We start from the raw sequence: 17,420 nt of genomic DNA on the forward strand, positions 1-17,420 counted from the left end.
GGGCTGAGAGCGATATGAGGACAAAAAAAGCAATAAGGCGTCCTCCCGAGAATGTGACTCTTTCAGCTTCAACATCTGTGACTTGAAAGTCCTGACCAATCACTCAGCGGCACCGTTTGACTGTGGCGAAAACGGCGCGGACGTCAGATGTTGAATACCATTGGCCTTGCAGAATGACTGAAATTCTGCGGACATGAATTGTGGGCCATTGTCGGAAACAATAGTCTGTGGAAGACCTTCAATGCAAAAGATAGCGGATAACGCTTGGATGGTGGCAGATGACGTCGTGGAAGGCATCCTGACAACAAAAAGAAAATTACTGAATGAATCGACAACAACCAACCATCGAGCATTCCAGAATGGACCAGCAAAATCGATGTGTAAGCGTTGCCAAGGAGTAGTGGCTTTCGGCCATGCAAAGAATTTCCGCGGTGGGGCGGATTGTTGTTCGGCACACGCCATGCAAGAAGAGCACATATTCGTAATCGCAGCATCGATTTCGAACCAAGTACAGTGCTGACGAGCAAGTTGTTTCGTTCGCACTATACCCCAATGTCCTTGGTGGAGAAGCCGTGAGACAGAGGACTGTAATGAACGTGGGACCACGACCCTGGACTGATCATTATCAGAATGCAACAGCAAAACACCACATTGAACAAAATGTCTCCCCTTGTGAGCAAAAAATTGGCGAACCAACGGATCCGCGATCCATGACTTTGATAAGGGCCATTGCGTAGCAACAAAACGCAGAACGATAGCAAGGACAGGGTCAGCAGCTTTGGCTGTAGCTACACGACGAAAATCAATCGGAAACGATTCGACCACGTCATCGCTTTCCGCATCAATGAACATGCAAGCAAGTTCGGAAGAATCGAATGCTAATATCCTCAACAACAGGCAAACGGGACAACGCATCGGCGTTTCCGTGCTTAGCAGTGGACCGATACAAGATATCGTAGCGGTACTGCGAGAGGAAAATAGACCAGCGAATGAATTTCTGCGCTGTACGTGGAGGTACAGGCTTGTTCGGATGAAAAAGGGATGTCAAAGGTTTGTGGTCTGTGATGATGGTAAAGTGACGACCATAAAAGAAATCATGAAACTTAGTAACACCAAATACGAGAGCCAACGCTTCTTTCCCGATCTGTGAATAATGTCTTAGCGCAGACGAGAGCAATTTGGACGCAAAGGCAATAGGGCGATCGTGCAATCCATCTTTGTGCGCAAGCACAGCACCGATCCCGAAATCCGAAGCATCCACCATCAACAAAAGGGGCTTCTGGAGATCGAATGGCGTAAGGCAAGTATTGGAAAGCAACGCCGATTTCAACTGGCGAAAGGCGCGTTCGCATTCCGTCGTCCAGACGAACGGAACACCTTTACAGTGTAAGCGATGATGCGGAGTTGAAATGGAAGAGGCGTGTCGCACATAGCGATGATAATAATTTATTTTTCCCAGCACACTCTGTAGCTGCTTCAAATTCTGCGGCGAAGGCAAGTCTTGTATGGCACAGAGGTGCTCTGGACTCGGATGTATGCCTTGGGCATTGAGTACATGGCCGAGGTAGGATAAGTCCCGAGCAAAAAACACACATTTGTCCTTCTGCAAGTGAAGACCATTTTATCGCAAGACCTGAAATAATGTTCTGAGATTGGCTAAATGTTCTTCTTCCGTCTTTCCGGAGTTCACAATATCGTCCAGATAGTTTGCTGCAGTAGGGACCGACGCACAAACAGTTTGTAAATATTGCTGAAACAATGCAGGGGTGGATGCACACCCGAATGACAGTCGTTTGAATCGGTACAAACCAAGATGCGTGTTAACCACCAAAACGCGCTGGGATTCTTCGTCCACCAGTATTTGCAAGTATGCATCTGCTAGGTCCAACTTCGAAAAATATTTACCCGGGCACAGTTTGTCAAAAAGATCTTCCAGGCGGGGTAAAGGAAAAGTTGCAATCTCTAGTTGTGCAGTCACTGTTGCCTTGAAGTCCACGCAAAGTCTCAATTTTCCGGAAGGTTACTGCAAAATTACTAAGGGTGATGCCCAGAGAGAAGCCTGCACACGTTCAATTACACCTTGTGATCCCAAATCGTTTAATGTTCTTGCGACCTCATCACGCAATGCATGGGGAACAATGCGCGCTCTGAAAATTTTGGTTGCGCGTTTACTTTCAGTTCCAAATGTGCTTTATAGTTCTTAGCACAACCAAGGCCCAGTGCAAAAATGTCTGCAAACTCTTCACATAGACGAGAAACACTGTCTGAAGGCACAGTCTGGTTCACTGATAGGACCTGATTGACTATAGACAAGTTAAGCACCTGAAACAAATCGAAACCAAACAAGTTCACTGCAGAAGAAGAACGAAAGACGTACAATGACACAAGTTTTGTTTGTCCCTTGTATGTTGCAAGATGGCTGCACTGTCCAAACACAGGGATCGCTTGTCCTGAATAATTACTGAGCTTAACATTTGCCGGATGCAACGGAGGTGTGCCCATTTGTTTGTACGTGTCGTGATTGATCAGTGAAACTGCAGCTCCAGTATCGAGCTGGAATGGGATCACTTTGCCGTGAATGTCCAAATCTACAAAAAGTTTATTGCCCTGCTGACAACAAGAGCGACTGTCTCGTGCAACGTGAACTGACACTGGTACAAAATCACTTGCGACTTGACGGGATTTCCGGCGATGTCGACGCCAACTATGTGTGCGACGAACACAGTCACTGTTAGAGAGAGTGGCATTGGCCGGAGTGGAATGAACTGCATGAATTTCCATGGGCGACGGTTCACGAGCCTGAGTATTCTCGGTTCGATTCCGAATCCGGCGTGAAGCAAAGGGCCTGGAATGGTTTTGAGCTTCCGATCGGAGCTTTTTCTGGCAAACACTTTGAACATGTCCTTTTTTATTACATAAAAAGCAAATAGCCTGGCGTGACGGGCAATTCTCACGCGAATGTCTAGTAGCACACCACAGGCATGATTTCACTGCATTTGCTTGCCGGCGCGGGACACGTGGCTGAGAGCCAGGCGGCTTTGGCGCGGCCGGGCACGAGGACTGTTTACTGTTCCGTGCAGCTTGCCCGGCGGGCCGGTTAACCTGACAAACGGGTGCCGAAGTTTCAAATGATTCCTGAGCAAAGTCAAGTGTGTCTTGCCGATCCTATATGTCCCCCACATGTTGAAGGGAGGGTTTGACTAGTTTTAAAATCTGTTCCCTCATACAAACATCAGAAACGTTCTGTGCAATTGCATCACGTACCGTAGTATCTGAATAAGGGAGTCCACATTCACACTCAAAAGCACAATCCCTAGTAAGGCCTTGCAAAGTTGCAACCCACTCCCTATTAGTCTGACCGGCCGTACGTTTTGTACGCAAGAAGGTATACCTTTTTGCAACTACATTGACTGATTCTTTGAAATATGCATTCAATGCAGACAAAATTTTGTCGTAGGACAGAGTTGCTACGTCGCGTCGGGGAAATAATTTCACTATCACATGGTAGGTGGACACTCCGACACACGATAATAATAAAGGCTGCCGCTCATTACCTTGAATTCTGTAGGCGGCGAGATGGAATCTAAATTGGCGTGGCCACTCCGTCCAGCTTTCCAGTGCCGCATCAAAAGGACGAAAACGTGGTGCAACGGCGTGTTGTGGCTGCGTGAGCGGTGGAGCAGTGGCGGCCGCATCGGTTTGCATTGCCTGTTGACCCTGGACGAGCTGTCCAAGGGCATCCAGTAAGGCCTGCGTCTGCTGATTCTGTAAGCGATAAAATTCGGACAGTACATCTGGAGATGGTGGCGAAGCCATTACACAAGTAAATCAGGGCAGTATAGTATAGCTCGTCGCCAAACTGTTGTGACTTGGCAAGACAGCCAAGCCACTATGAGAGGAAGCCGAAAGGCACGCGTTTAAGCTCACGCAGGCTGGTGTGAGGTCTGGAACAGTTAAAGGAGTTGAGTCTAGTAAAAAAAAGTACGTAGCTGCTGGAATACTTAACTTTAATCCATAATTGGTGAACATCGGTCTGACGGTACATGCATCACAAGATAAATAGCAAATTATAATGGCGTCTTGCTAGGTCATAGCAAATGACGTAGCTGAAGGCTATGCTAACTATCGTCTCGGCAAATGAGAGCGTAATTTGTCAGTGAACCATCGCTAGCAAAGTCGGCTGTACAACTGGGGCGAGTGCTAGGACGTCTCTCCAGACCTGCCGTGTGGCGGCGCTCGGTCTGCAATCACTGACAGTGGCGACACGCGGGTGCGACGTATGCTACCGGACGGCGGCCGATTTAAAGGCTACCACCTAGCAAGTGTGGTGTCTGGTGGTGACACCACAGAAACCCGTGTTGCTTTTTTTACCACTATGAGTTAACATTGCAAGAAGTCTGTATGCAGAATTTTAGCTGCTGACATGACCTGGAAGTCTGTAAACAATTTTATGAAGTAATACATTATTGTCACATGGTTTCCGCGCTTATAACTGCGTCTTGTACAACCCTGACCTCTCGCTACGTTATACCAGCGCCATCTATGGACAAGGTGGCGTTAGCTACGTGCCGCTCTCTTGCCACAGCAATGAGAGAGCTGATTCCGCCAGTGAAAGCGATCGTACGATAATTAAACATTCGTTGACAAATATGGCTGATATGTTATCTACAACATTCTTTCCAAATAGCTATGAAATAGACACAAATAAATATACAGTTTAGAACACGTCCAAATTTTATTTCTTGTAATCACCGCAAAAATGCGAAATATGGATACAATGTTCAAAACATAGGTTTTTTGTGCACTAAGAACAACAAGCGAAGACGACATATGGCAGCCCTGCGAATCACAGACGTTGTTAGATGTCCGTAGACAAAACTGGGACACTGGACTCGCATTCGGGAGGACGACGGTTCAATCTCGCATCCGGCCATCCTGATTTAGGTTTTCCGTGATTTCCCTAAATCGCTCCAGGCAAATGCCGGGATGGTTCCTTTCAAAGGGCACGGCCGACTTCCTTCCCCGTCCTTCCCTAATCCGATGAGACCGATGACCTCGCTGTCTGGTCTCCTTCCCCGAAACAACCAACCAACCAACAAAACTGGGCTCGTGTTAGGAATGAATCAGGCCCAGTATCAGTATATTTCGAGGAGTGCCACGCATATTTAATCAAATTCTGAAACCGTGGGGAGGAAAATTGATAATGTACTACTGATTGCAGCCTGAGAATATTGTCACGGTGATAGACAGGAAATTGCAGTGATCTGCACACAATAGTTTTCTCTGTTAGTTTTCTGTAAAAGGCCTTCCACTGACGGAAAAATTCTCTGTCTAAAGGTTGAATCACGTTCGTCGTGCCAGGTGGAATCTGAAATATCTCTACTTCTTTGTCAGGGTGGGCTCGAAATACAGCTTTTAATGATTCAGACCTTTTATGACCTGACCACGAATCTAGAAGGAGAAGAGATTTGTTCCCGCAGAACGGAAGAAAAGCATGACGCATGAGAAGTGTAACGTTTTAATTTCCCATTTTTCAAGACTTCGAGGCGTCTACCACAAGATTGTTTGATTAGGACATTGTTCTTTTGACACGTGGTCCAAAACGTCCAGTTGGTTCTTGAAGACACACATATAGTTTAGGCAGCAATGAACCATCCAGACTAATTATGGGCATTATAGTGTATGAATGGGTGAGTGCAGTCGTGGACTGCGCAATCGCCTCAATATGTTTTTCCCCTTTGAATGACAGTGTTCTTTTCGCACGCATTTCTTTTTGAAAACCTGACTGATCTGCATTGTACACGTACGATTCACTAAAACTAGCGATCTTATTTTTTGCATTCGTAAGAAAAGCTTCTATCATTTCGATTTGTGTCACTTCATTTTCCGACCTGTTTCTCGATACAAATTTTGTTATTTTTCTTGCCATAATTTTATGTGATCTTTTGAAGCGACTAATCCAACTTTGAGAAGCTGTAAATTCTTTAGCGCCTATCGCGTTGGCGATCTCTAACGCCCAATCACGCAAAGTTGTATCGCTGACACTAAATGACTGTTGTCTGGCATCGGTAAATAGCTCAAAAAGTCGCGCATTTATCTCCGTAGCAATTTCCAGTCGACTCTTATGTCGTCCAGCGACTTCCTTTTTCCATCTATACAAGTCACGCTCAGAACGGACAAAGCGATACTTATTTTGAACAGTACTGACACGTAGGCGTTTCTTACCACTTTTGTTCAACCAATACGTCACCGCTTTTTCTTTGTCTGATAAGGTAATTGTAGTTGCTGGTGTTACTTTCGGAGATAATTGATGATGGTACGTGGCACTATCACTCGAAGAGTCTTCATGAGTGCAACTTTCGTCGGTGTCTTTGCCTTCTGTAGATTCACAGTCTGCAATATCGAGTGTTTCAGTTGTTTCTAGCCACATGTCTGCGCCATTTACATGCTCGTCTAGAAGTTTAACAACCATGTCGCACAACACATAGTCTTCCGCGTGTTTTCTGTTGATTGCTTCATTTGGCGTCTATGGTATATCTCCATGGCAAGCAACAAAACATTTACAGGGTTCGCCATCACCTGTGAGGGGAGATTGAATGTCCACCATAAAGTGGCTTGTGGAGTATAGATGAACATGTACAGAACATCTTTCACATCTCAAACCAGTTTCCGGACGGTATGTTTCGAAATACGTACCAGAAATTAAAAGGACGTGCATGCCACAGAAACGGATATTCGTTTCCCCTTTCCACCAAAACCGTGCAGCGATATCCCTCTTTAGTGAACGCCGCGATAAGACGGCCGCACTTCCCGACCATGCGCACAACGCTCGCGACTCGCCATTTCCAGGGGTGGCCAGCCGTCACTGCAAGCGCCAAGCAGAAAACACAGCCATGTTCGTGATTTTTTTTTAGGTGACTTCCAGTTCATGTCAGCAGCTACAAGTTTGCACACGGACCTTTTGCACAGTTAAATAACAGTGCTAAAAAAAGCAATACATGTTTCGGCATGACAAGTCTGACCATTCCCTTGTCAGATTAATTCCCTCTGGAAATCAAAATAAACTTACTTATAAATATAGTAGAAACTATCTACCCAATCAGCAGGTGGAAAATAAAGGATGCTGACTGACCAAAGTATACTGCAACTGTCCAGGTGAAGTTTCAATCTTTTAAAAATTTGTTAGCTCCAAAAGAGGCCTACCAACAGCTAATTTCAGTTATTGAAGACGCTGCAACAATGTCCATTCCAAGAAAAAAGGAAGCCTTCGTTTTGAAACAACGGCCTCCAGTATGGTGGACACCAGAGTGCTCTAGAGCCATAGCACAGCGCAAAGTTGCGTACAGTAACTCCTGTAAACAACGAAATGTAAAAAACTTCATTGCATATCGGAAAATAGCAGCGAGAGTTCGAAGGCAGTTAAAAGACTGTAAAAAGAATAGCTGGCAAAATTTCTGTGAATCGTTAAATAACAATGTTAGTATCGCTGATATTTAGAAGAAATTGAGATTTTTCAAAAACAAAAACTTCACTATGCGTCAGCCACTAAGTGATGCATGACTTGAAGACTTTGTGAATTGAATCTCACCAGCATCTGCAGCCGAGCAGCCATATTGCCCCCTGGAGCAACGGGATTACAATCATCCGCTCGTGGTACCGTTTTCGTATGAAGAACTGATGAATGGTATTAAAAAGAGCGTAACTTCCACACCCAGTAAGGACGATATACACTATCATATAGTAGAAAATCTCCCAGACATAGCACTCAGAAAACTGTTACACATGTTTAACCAATGAATGACACACTAATAGAAGATTAGACAACTCAAGTAGTGGTACCCATACTGAAACCACATAAGGATGAAGAACAGAAAAAAATCATACAGACCTATTTCTCTTTCTACCTGTATCGGTAAAACTTTAGAACGCCTGGTAAAAAATCACTTGGAATTGTGGTTGGAATCAAATCAGACTCTGTCATCGAGTCAGTATGGGTTTAGAAAAGGCAAGGGTATAATAGATAACATAAATATCTTAACCTCAGAGATTTATGACGCAACAACAAGAAAAGAGAATGTAACAGCTATATTCCTGGATATAGCTGGAGCATATGATAATGTTCTTATACCTATGTTGCTATAGAAGTTGGAAACCATTGGAATCCCGCCACAACTGATGTATGGAATCAGCACTTTCCTCACTGAAAGACACATATGGGTTCGGTTTCAAAATAAATTAAATGGATCACGTCTTTTTACAACAGGTCTTCCACAAGGAGCTGTCCTCAGCCATCTACTCTTTGCGCTATATATTAACGAGCTGGCGAGGATTATCCCTTTTTCAGTTAAAATCTTCCAGTATGCAGATGATATTTGTTTGTATGTGTCGACCAGAGGAATGGATCAGGCTGTTTGAGAGATATCAAAGGCGATGGGCACACAGGATCAAACATTATGTAGCTTTGGGTTACAGATTTCGGCAGAAAAATCGGTACTCGTTCCTTTCACGAACCAAACTATGCCAGGGTGCTTGAATAGTGTAAGACTTTCTGGTCATAAAGTACAACTAAAATCCCAGGCGAGGTTTCTTGGTGTTCTCTTCGATTCCAGAATGAGTTGGATACCGCAATTTCAGACCATCGTCAGTACATGTGAAAAAGCATTGAACCTTATCAGATCTGTGACAAGGGTATGGTGGGGGGCTCACCCCAACAGTCTACTCACTCTCTACCGCACGTTGATACGTTCCCGTGTAGACTATGGATGCACGGTCTATCACACTGCTGCTAACAAGTACCTAGCACCACTGGATCAACTGCAGTACAGATGCTTACGCATCTGCCTCGGAGCTATGCATTCTTCTCCTACTAACGCCCTTCTCCTGGAAGCATCAGAAATGCACATTCGCAGAACAATGATGTATGATCGTTATATCTTACAGCGGATGGCAGATAGTAAACATCCACTGATAAAAAAGTGCGAAACGCTCTCTCAAATCGGGAATAACAGAAATGTCATAAAACAGCAGTTTTATATCTACAAGCAGTACGAAGAGTGGAAATATCTCCAAAAGAAAGTACATCGAAGTGAGGTTCTTCCAGTGTTCCTATATGACTATCACAGCTCTTATCACGACATTCCTGTAACATACTTAGACTATTCCTGTAAAGGAAAAGGACATGAGCAGTTTTCACCTACATTGCACCTGGCAGAAAAGTGGGCAGGATATCTTAAGCTATACACAGATGGCTCAAAAATGGGGACGGAAAATCATACCGGATGTGCTTTCTTCTGTCCAGAATCTGCAGAAGAAAAGAAGTTTCAACTACCATATGATGCTTCCATATTTCTTGCTGAAACTTTCACTGTTATAGAGGCAATCAAATATGCAAAATATCTCAAAATCCCCAAGGCAGTAATAATCAATGACTCTCAAAGCGTTCTGAAATCCATTAGTTACAGGAGTTGGGACAAAAGAACTAGTAAATACACCCTCGACATACTGGATCAATACCACAAAGCTACGAAGACTGACCAAATTATAGAATTTGTATGGGTCAAATCACATTCCGGCATTCTATACAATGATAAAGCAGATCGACTAGCGAAAGGTGCGATTAAGAGTGGAAGACCTATGGACAGTAAACTCCCATGCACAGAATACCTCATAAAAGTAAAACAACAAGCGATTCTCTCATGGCAGGAAGAATGGAATAAAAGCCAACAAACAAGAGGTAAAAGCCATGGACGCATACAGACATTCATACCAAGACAGCCATGGTTTGCGAACTTCAAACATTCAAGGAAAATTATAACATCCGTTGTGAGAATGCGTCTCAATCATGGATCTTTCCCTGCCCACTTACATAGAATCGGCGTATCGGAGACGCCTCACTGTCAATGTGAAGAGGAAACAATTGGTGACGTAAATTACATCTTATTTCAATGTAGATGCTATAAGAAAGGCAGAGTCGACATTTTAAAGGAGCTCTTAAGGCTTGGTCACTGCCAGCCGCTTTGCGCGATCCCAATTCTCGGAGACACAACCAGGAGTACGTATGATGCCATATCTCGGTTTCTAGCCAAAGAAGACATAAAAATCAAAAATGAGTTAAACTTAACTAAGGAACTTAATTAACAAATAAATTTTTAGCAGTCAACTGTGTTTTGTAATCTGATTACAATAATTTTGATCTGAAAACATATGAATGTATGCCCTAAACAGTATGTATGACGAAGGAAAAAAAAGGTAGCTTGTTATGTGTGTCAGTACATTTATTTGTGATGGCTAAAAAGTTTGTATGCTGGAAGCCTATAAAAAATTAAAAAGCCACCCTTTGATCATCTTTGGTTTACATCGCAGACGAAATTGGTACACGGTTTGGTACTGTTGTGGTTAAGCAACGTGGGTTGCGTTGTGCAAGCGAGGTTTGAGCATGTTGAAGAAGTAGGTGAAGTACTGTAAGTATTACTTTGAGATTAATTTTAATCAGCTGGGAAGTCGCATTAACGTTATAAGGAATGCGTTGAATCAACTTTAGCATATTTATGTGTGTCACGTAATTTAAAAAAATCGAATCTAAGACGTAAATTTCCTGTAATGTTACGAAAATATGATTAAGACAGTATTCTGGAATTTATCTAACCAAAATCGGTACCTCAGTTGAACTTACCGCAATACTTTACTCCAGGAGAATTATTCTTGACTGTAAATGCTGACTTCGCTACCCGTTCATTATTGAGTAGGGCTTTAATAATTTATCCCGTGCCCACCGTTGACTGTGACCTTCATTTTTCAAACTGTTGTGCGAAGTAGCACTAGTTACACATGTTTACTGATAACTGATGGAATGCACGTGTTAGAAATGTGAGACTTGTAACAAAATTTAGTTGGGATACAGTCTGTATATGAACAGCTGGTCAAGAGCAGATATTCATAGGTTTAGCTGCATCGTGTCTATGTTTGAGCACCTATTCATGTCCATGCTCATGCTGTTGTTTGCATATCATCTTTCTCGTCCACAGATCGCTTAGCTGCATTGAAAATCAGTAGCTCAGAACACACACACACACACACACACACACACACAGAATACAAAAGTATGTTTTATGATGATAGGACAGGTGGTCGGCTGTTGCCTTGATGAAAGAACCATTCTGGCACTTGGCTGGAGTGATTCAGGGAAATTACATTGTTTTTTGGCATCTCTCTGCACTGTCACTGCACATGATACGGACATTATTTGTTGAGACCATTGCCATCAGTATGCTGCTATGCCTCTTGTGCTCCCTTCAGTCCACAAGGAAAACTTATTCCAGGAGCATAATGTGCTACACTGTGTCATGCATGTGTACATGCCTCCCCCTTCAGTCTGCTTGGAAAACTGAACAAGCATCCCCCCCCATAATGAATGAGATGTTGGGCTTGTGTGAATCACATGATATTACACTTTACGTCTTGGCATATGATTTTCTTGTGAAATCGGTAAATGATGATCATGTAGTGACTTGTGACATGGTGCTTATCCCTTTTCATTATTCACCCTTGTTCAGAGTCCTCTAACTCTGTGTAGTATTCACTAGTTATAAAGGTTTTCACTGCCGTTTTGAACAGATTTAATCTTTTCCATTGCCTTGGGAAATTTATTACACGGCTTTGTTCCCAGATAGAAGCTTGGTCTAACCTAACACACATATGTTGTCTGTCATCTTGTGGAAAACATGGAATAATGAAACACTACACTTTTAAAGTATCACCTGGCTGAAAACTTCTAATCAAATTTGTGAATGTATTTAATCATCATTAGTGTTCTGCCCAAAGACAGATTTTCATGTGTGGAAGTTTTCACGCTCTTTCTTCTACCATCCTTTCCACATCTGCTTAATTGTTGCTTAGCTTTGTCATCTATCATATTTTATCTCCTTTCTCTGTCTCCTCCTACAAAGTATTCCTTGAAAATTGTCATTCAGGAAGCACTTCCATCTCGGTGAACTTACCGTCCAGTTCTTCCGTTTGCTTACAAACTGCAGTACCCATCTCTCCTCATACTAATTCTCTCCAACACTTTTCTGTTATACTCACTCTTTCCATCCAGCTTGCCCTTTCCATTCTGCTCCACTTCCACGTCTCAAATGCGTGTGGCCTTTTCTCATCCTGTTGTTTGTATCCATGTTTGCACCCCATAAAATGCCTCACTACAGACAGAAACCATGTCCTGACTTTTTCTGAGGCCTTCATGTAAGTTTGCCACATAATTTTCTATTGAATGCCTTCTTCACTATAGCTGTGTGAATTTTAACTTCTTGATGACATCTAAAGTCTTCAGTTATTGTACTTCCAAGTTAATTAAATGCTCTTACTTGCTTAGTAATAACTTTTCCTATCTTTATATCATCCAGTCACCTTCCTGGTGCCAATCACCATATTCGTTGTTTTTACTGTATTGCTTCTCATCCCATGCTCCACAAAAGTGTCATTCATATCTTCTAGCATTTTATTTATAGTTTTTTCACTTCCTCTCTCTCTAATAACATGTCATCAGCAAATCTTATACCTTCTACTCTCTTCCTACCAATACCACAGCCTACTCCACTTTTTGTCTCCAACCCTTTTCCAATAGTCCTTCCAGGTATAAGTTGAACAAAAAAGGGGATAAGAAACAACTTAATGTCTCTTATAATGCTCTTTCCGTCTGTCATTTCATCTCCAATTCTTATGTTACGTAAATACAGATTCTGTACCAGTCATTCCTCCTTCCAGTCTGCACCTTTTGTTTTTGATCTGTTTTCATACACCCGAGAACTGAGAGCATTTTGCATTGTTATTTGTTGTTGCTACTGTAGATTGGGTATGGGGTACTTTTGCATTAAAGAAACTGAATAATATGATTTTTTAAATGTTTAAAGCTAGATTATTTGTGCAAATCCAGTTTATAATAACTTTTAGAGATAACATTATTTCCTTTATCCTATCCATGCTTTACTTTACCTTCCAGTAATGTTTACTTTATGCAAATGGAATCAATTCTTCCAGCTGATGTGAATAAATAAGTAGAAAAATAGTAAACACATGGTCAAATGTTGTGGAACACCCATTATTTTTCCCATGGACATATTCATGTCTGAATTAGTGTGAAGGCTAATGTAAATTTTTGCATCCTGTTTTTCAAATAGGAACTAAGACAGGCATGTGCCTGGCAAACGTGAGACTTTCGGTGAGCACCACTGATTCTTTCTAACTGCAAACTTGGTATGTGTTTAAACAGCCACCATGTGTTGTGACAGTGGAACATTTGTCATAGGGTGTGTGTATCTCATCTTGACCGCCAGGATTAGGATGACAGTATGATCGTATATGCATCCCTTAACCTGGGAGTGTGTTACGTACTGTTGGTGGTGGGGTGACTGTTGAGGAGGAGGAGGAGGAGGAGGAGTAGTAGTAGTCAGTAGTGGAAAATCTCTTGGCCAATGGCCACACTTAAACGGTGTAAGACTTACACTGGCAAGTGGGGCTCTATTTGTGTGGACTCTTTCTACTGTACCTCCTTGTGGAAGATGGGAAGTGTACACTAATTCTGTAAACAGCACTCTCAGTAGATTAGGTAGACCCCTGGTGAGCACACATACCCAACAGAGTAAGCTCACCTGGGTAGCCCATCTGAGCATGGTAAAAATCGACTGAAATGCCTAAATAACAACAGTTCACTTTTGGAGCCAAATGTATTTTTAGTAACAGTGTTGGAGGAAAGGATGTTTGAGAAGTTGACCCCATTTTACATCGAAGTATTAGAGGCAGTGACAAAAGATGTCTGTAAAGACTTTCTGCAAGGACATTTGTGAAGCCTTATTAAAAAACAAACAACTGTAAAGAAAATAGGGAAGGTATAGTAAACAGTAACATCTAGTGTCAGAAGTTATCAAAGATTGCCAACAATAGTACACAATGCATTTACCATCTCCGTAAAGTGATAAATGAAGACATGAAATTCTGATTCAAGAAAGATATGTAAAAATCTGTCAGACCATCTGACACTCATTTTATCAGAATTGTATAATGATGTGCCACCTACTGTAGTGATGAAATTTGACTGAGTGAACTAAGAAGGCACTGTATGTCTGCTTAGAACATTACAATTGCCAAGGAAAAGTAAAAAGAAGAAGAAGAATAAGACCTCCAGTGAAATGGTTTTCATTCTACAGTGACACACAAATGGATATAGTACTCACTACATATGAACTCAGACTTGTCACTGTGGGTCTCTCTGTGCTGGTGTGCAGGAAACACATTTGAAAGAGTGAAATCTGTTTGCTTGAGAGAGGTCAACGGAAAGGACTATTTCAGTGAGAAGAGGGCTGAAAGTTGTATGGCTAATATTCATCACTCTTTACCTCACTGTATATGCCAGGTTTCAAGCAGTTACTGTATTAGTATCCATGCCATACTGAGTGACCAGATGTTCTTTGTGTGTACCCACTATTGAGTTAAACATCATGGCTCGCAGCAGTCTTGTACCACAGCTCACCCAACATTTCCTCCTTGGAGAGGAGACTTAAGTGCAGACAATGTGCTGTTGGTCTGTCAGCTACGTGTCAATGGGGTTGAGCTGTTGAGAGCACCACACAAAAAAGAAAACCTCTTTTGTGAACATGTAGTATAGCATGAATTTCAGAACTGCTACAGGGTTGTTCACTAATTCTTCAGCACATTCTCAAACATTTTCCACCTGCTCTGTGGGAGATGGTTGACAATTTGCACTCCCAGCATGCAATTCCCAGTACAGATACACAATGCAGACTGAACAGTGCCCAATAGGAAGCTACTGAAATCGGTAGTGAGCAAGGGCAACTGGACACTGCACAGTCAGCCAGCTGTATTTGAACATTGTGATAATGTCCAGAAATGGATGGCTGCCATTATGATTGTGTTCCACTGAGGCATCAATTGTATAGTCTTCGTAACAGTTGTTATGGTAATGTGTCCCCTGGTGGCCTGAGGAGTGCTACTTTGCAGTCATGGGCAGGTATGCTGCTCTGCACTGGTTTAAGCACCAACAGACTGCAGAAAACATCACACCCAATCAGATAATGACTGGAAAATATCTGAGTTATGAAAGGATAAAAAAAAAAGAGAGAATGTTCCAACAAAATGGAAGTTCACAACTGTGTCTTCAGTGTATGGGAATTGGGTTGAGGTTTGTTAATGACTTGTGAATTGTACCTGGTCACAGTAAAGTTCACTGCTGTATGTTTCAGCACCTCACTGAGAATGCAAGAGTCGTCCTCACTGTGTTCAACTGTACATGAGAAATGACTCCTTGGCCCCTTGAAGGATACTGCCCTAACTCCCATCCTGAAATCAACGAAGAGCAATACTTACGTGAGTAGTTACTGGGGTGCTACCCTCATCAGCAGCACAGGAAACACACTGTGCTAAACTGCAGGCTTGTCTCAGTTCTCAAATCCAGGCAGCTCCTTAATCATATCCAATGTTGGTTCAAGAAATAGCAATCTGCCACAATCACACATTGCTTTAATAGGCATACACCATGCTGTACTATTCCGGTAAAGCCTCACAATAGTGTTTCTTCATCTAAAGCAGGCCGGATACAGCAATTGGAGACCATTCTGTGGCAGTTTCATCATTATGGCCTTTCCTGTCAAGATGTTGCTTTGAATACAGAGTTCAAGAAATTGTATTGGACTTGTTACAGTTGGATAACATTGTCCCATAAAGACAGCAACTGTCAACATCCCCCCCCCCCCCCCCCCCCCCCCCCCCGCAGGGGGTCCACAACTCTTTTGTGAGTTGGGATAGAAGTCATTAAAGCAGAGACATTTTTCGTCACGGCGAGATCTATTTACGAAATTTCAGTCGCCAACTTTCTCTTCCGAATGCGAAAATATTTTGTTGAGCCCAAATTACATAGGTAGGAATGATCATCAAAATAAAATAAGAGAAATCAGAGCTCGAACAGAAAGGTTTAGGTGTTCGTTTTGCCCACGCGCTGTTCGGGAGTGGAATGGTAGAGAGAGAGAGTATGATTGTGGTTCGATGAACCCTCTGCCAAGCACTTAAATGTGAATTGCAGAGTAATCATGTAGATGTAGACGTGCGTGGCTAGCACAGGACCCCGAGCTAGTGCATCTTTATTTCCTTTCCAGGCTGAATACCTTTCTTTTCCACATCCTTCCCCATCCCCCCCCCCTCCCCCCGCCTCTTCCCTTCCCCTTCTCCCTCTTTGGGGGTATGTTTCGTGCCTACGTCCGGAGACGGATGCTTGTAACTGTAAGACATAGTCTCTCTTCTTTGCTCTCTCTGCTGGAAAGTCTCTGTCCTCTCTTCATCCTTCTCTTTTCCTTTCCTCTTCTCTTTTACCCTCTTCTCCGCTGCAGTGTTTGAGACCTCTCTTCTTTCCTTTTCTTTGTTCCTCCCTTTCTCTTTCTTTCCTCCCTGTGCATGTCTGAAGGCCCACCCATGTGCTCCCACATGTAGTCGGTGACGGGATAATGCATAATTCCCCAGCCCGGGTAGACAGGTAGGACACTTACGTACCCCCTGGTAATGGCCAGGCCCAGGGAGGGGTGATAACCAGAGCTGGTACCTTCCGAACATGCCAATTGGTCCCTCCGTCTGTTTCTTGGGAGGTGTGACCTGAGATGTGAACAATCACCTAAGGCAGGAGTGCCCTCAGAGAGGACCCCCACGAGGAAAGAGCGTGCCATCAGAGACGCCGGTAATCGTGGGGGATACTTTAGCAATGGTATCCTCTAAGTCTAAAATTCTGCTCACAAGTGAAAGTTAGATGAGTCTCAGCCATGGGCAATTCTTCCATCAGTGCCACAGTTCCTTGTTGTTTCTTGGTCGGGCGGAGGTCAAGACTTCTCCACAGTCAACCCTTTCATTATTCAGAAAGGTGTCGATGCAATTGCAGATCCTGTAAAGTCCTGTTCCCGATCACGAAATAACACCTTGTTGTTAGAAACAGTCAGTGCCCTCCAGGCGCAAAAATTGCTGCGAACTCCACTGCTACACACCTTCCCTGTCCAGGTGGAAGCACACTGCACTTTGAATTCATCACATGGGTTGGTTTGTACACGCTCACTCGACGGATTGTCCAATGAGGAAATTCAAAACTACCTGGCTGACCAGGCCGTAACGGCTGTACATAGTCACGAAAAGGGTTGACAAGGACTTGGTCCCAACTTGTACCCTCTTCTTGACATTTGACAGAGTTCATCTTCCATCGAACATTAAAGCGGGCTATGAGATAATTTCAGTTCGCCCTTACATCCCCAACCCTACGCGTTGCTATCGGTGTCAGCGGTTTAATCATGCCAGCCAGTAGTGTTCCAATCCGGCCAAATGCGTTACATGTGGCAAGGATGCTCATGAGGGTGCTTGTCCACCTCCATCGCCTCGTT

At 43.2% G+C, this 17,420-nt stretch overlaps 1 protein-coding gene across 5 annotated transcripts in view; it reads left to right on the forward strand.

Annotated features, from left to right (window-relative positions):
• Positions 1-17,420, forward strand: part of LOC124555011 (dnaJ homolog subfamily C member 21) — a 238,674-nt gene that overhangs the window by 200,439 nt on the left and 20,815 nt on the right. For 4 of the 5 annotated variants that reach the window (XM_047128752.1, XM_047128755.1, XM_047128756.1 and 1 more), the window contains exon 1: positions 10,317-10,460. The exons of the other annotated variant lie outside the window; for it this stretch is intronic. The gene's annotated coding sequence lies outside the window, so the exon portion shown is untranslated. Of the gene's footprint in view, positions 1-10,316; positions 10,461-17,420 lie in introns of those variants that run through there. 5 annotated transcript variants of the gene reach the window in all.

Source organism: Schistocerca americana, chromosome X (genome assembly GCF_021461395.2).
Source record: "Schistocerca americana isolate TAMUIC-IGC-003095 chromosome X, iqSchAmer2.1, whole genome shotgun sequence".
NCBI classification, from domain to species: domain Eukaryota; kingdom Metazoa; phylum Arthropoda; class Insecta; order Orthoptera; family Acrididae; genus Schistocerca; species Schistocerca americana.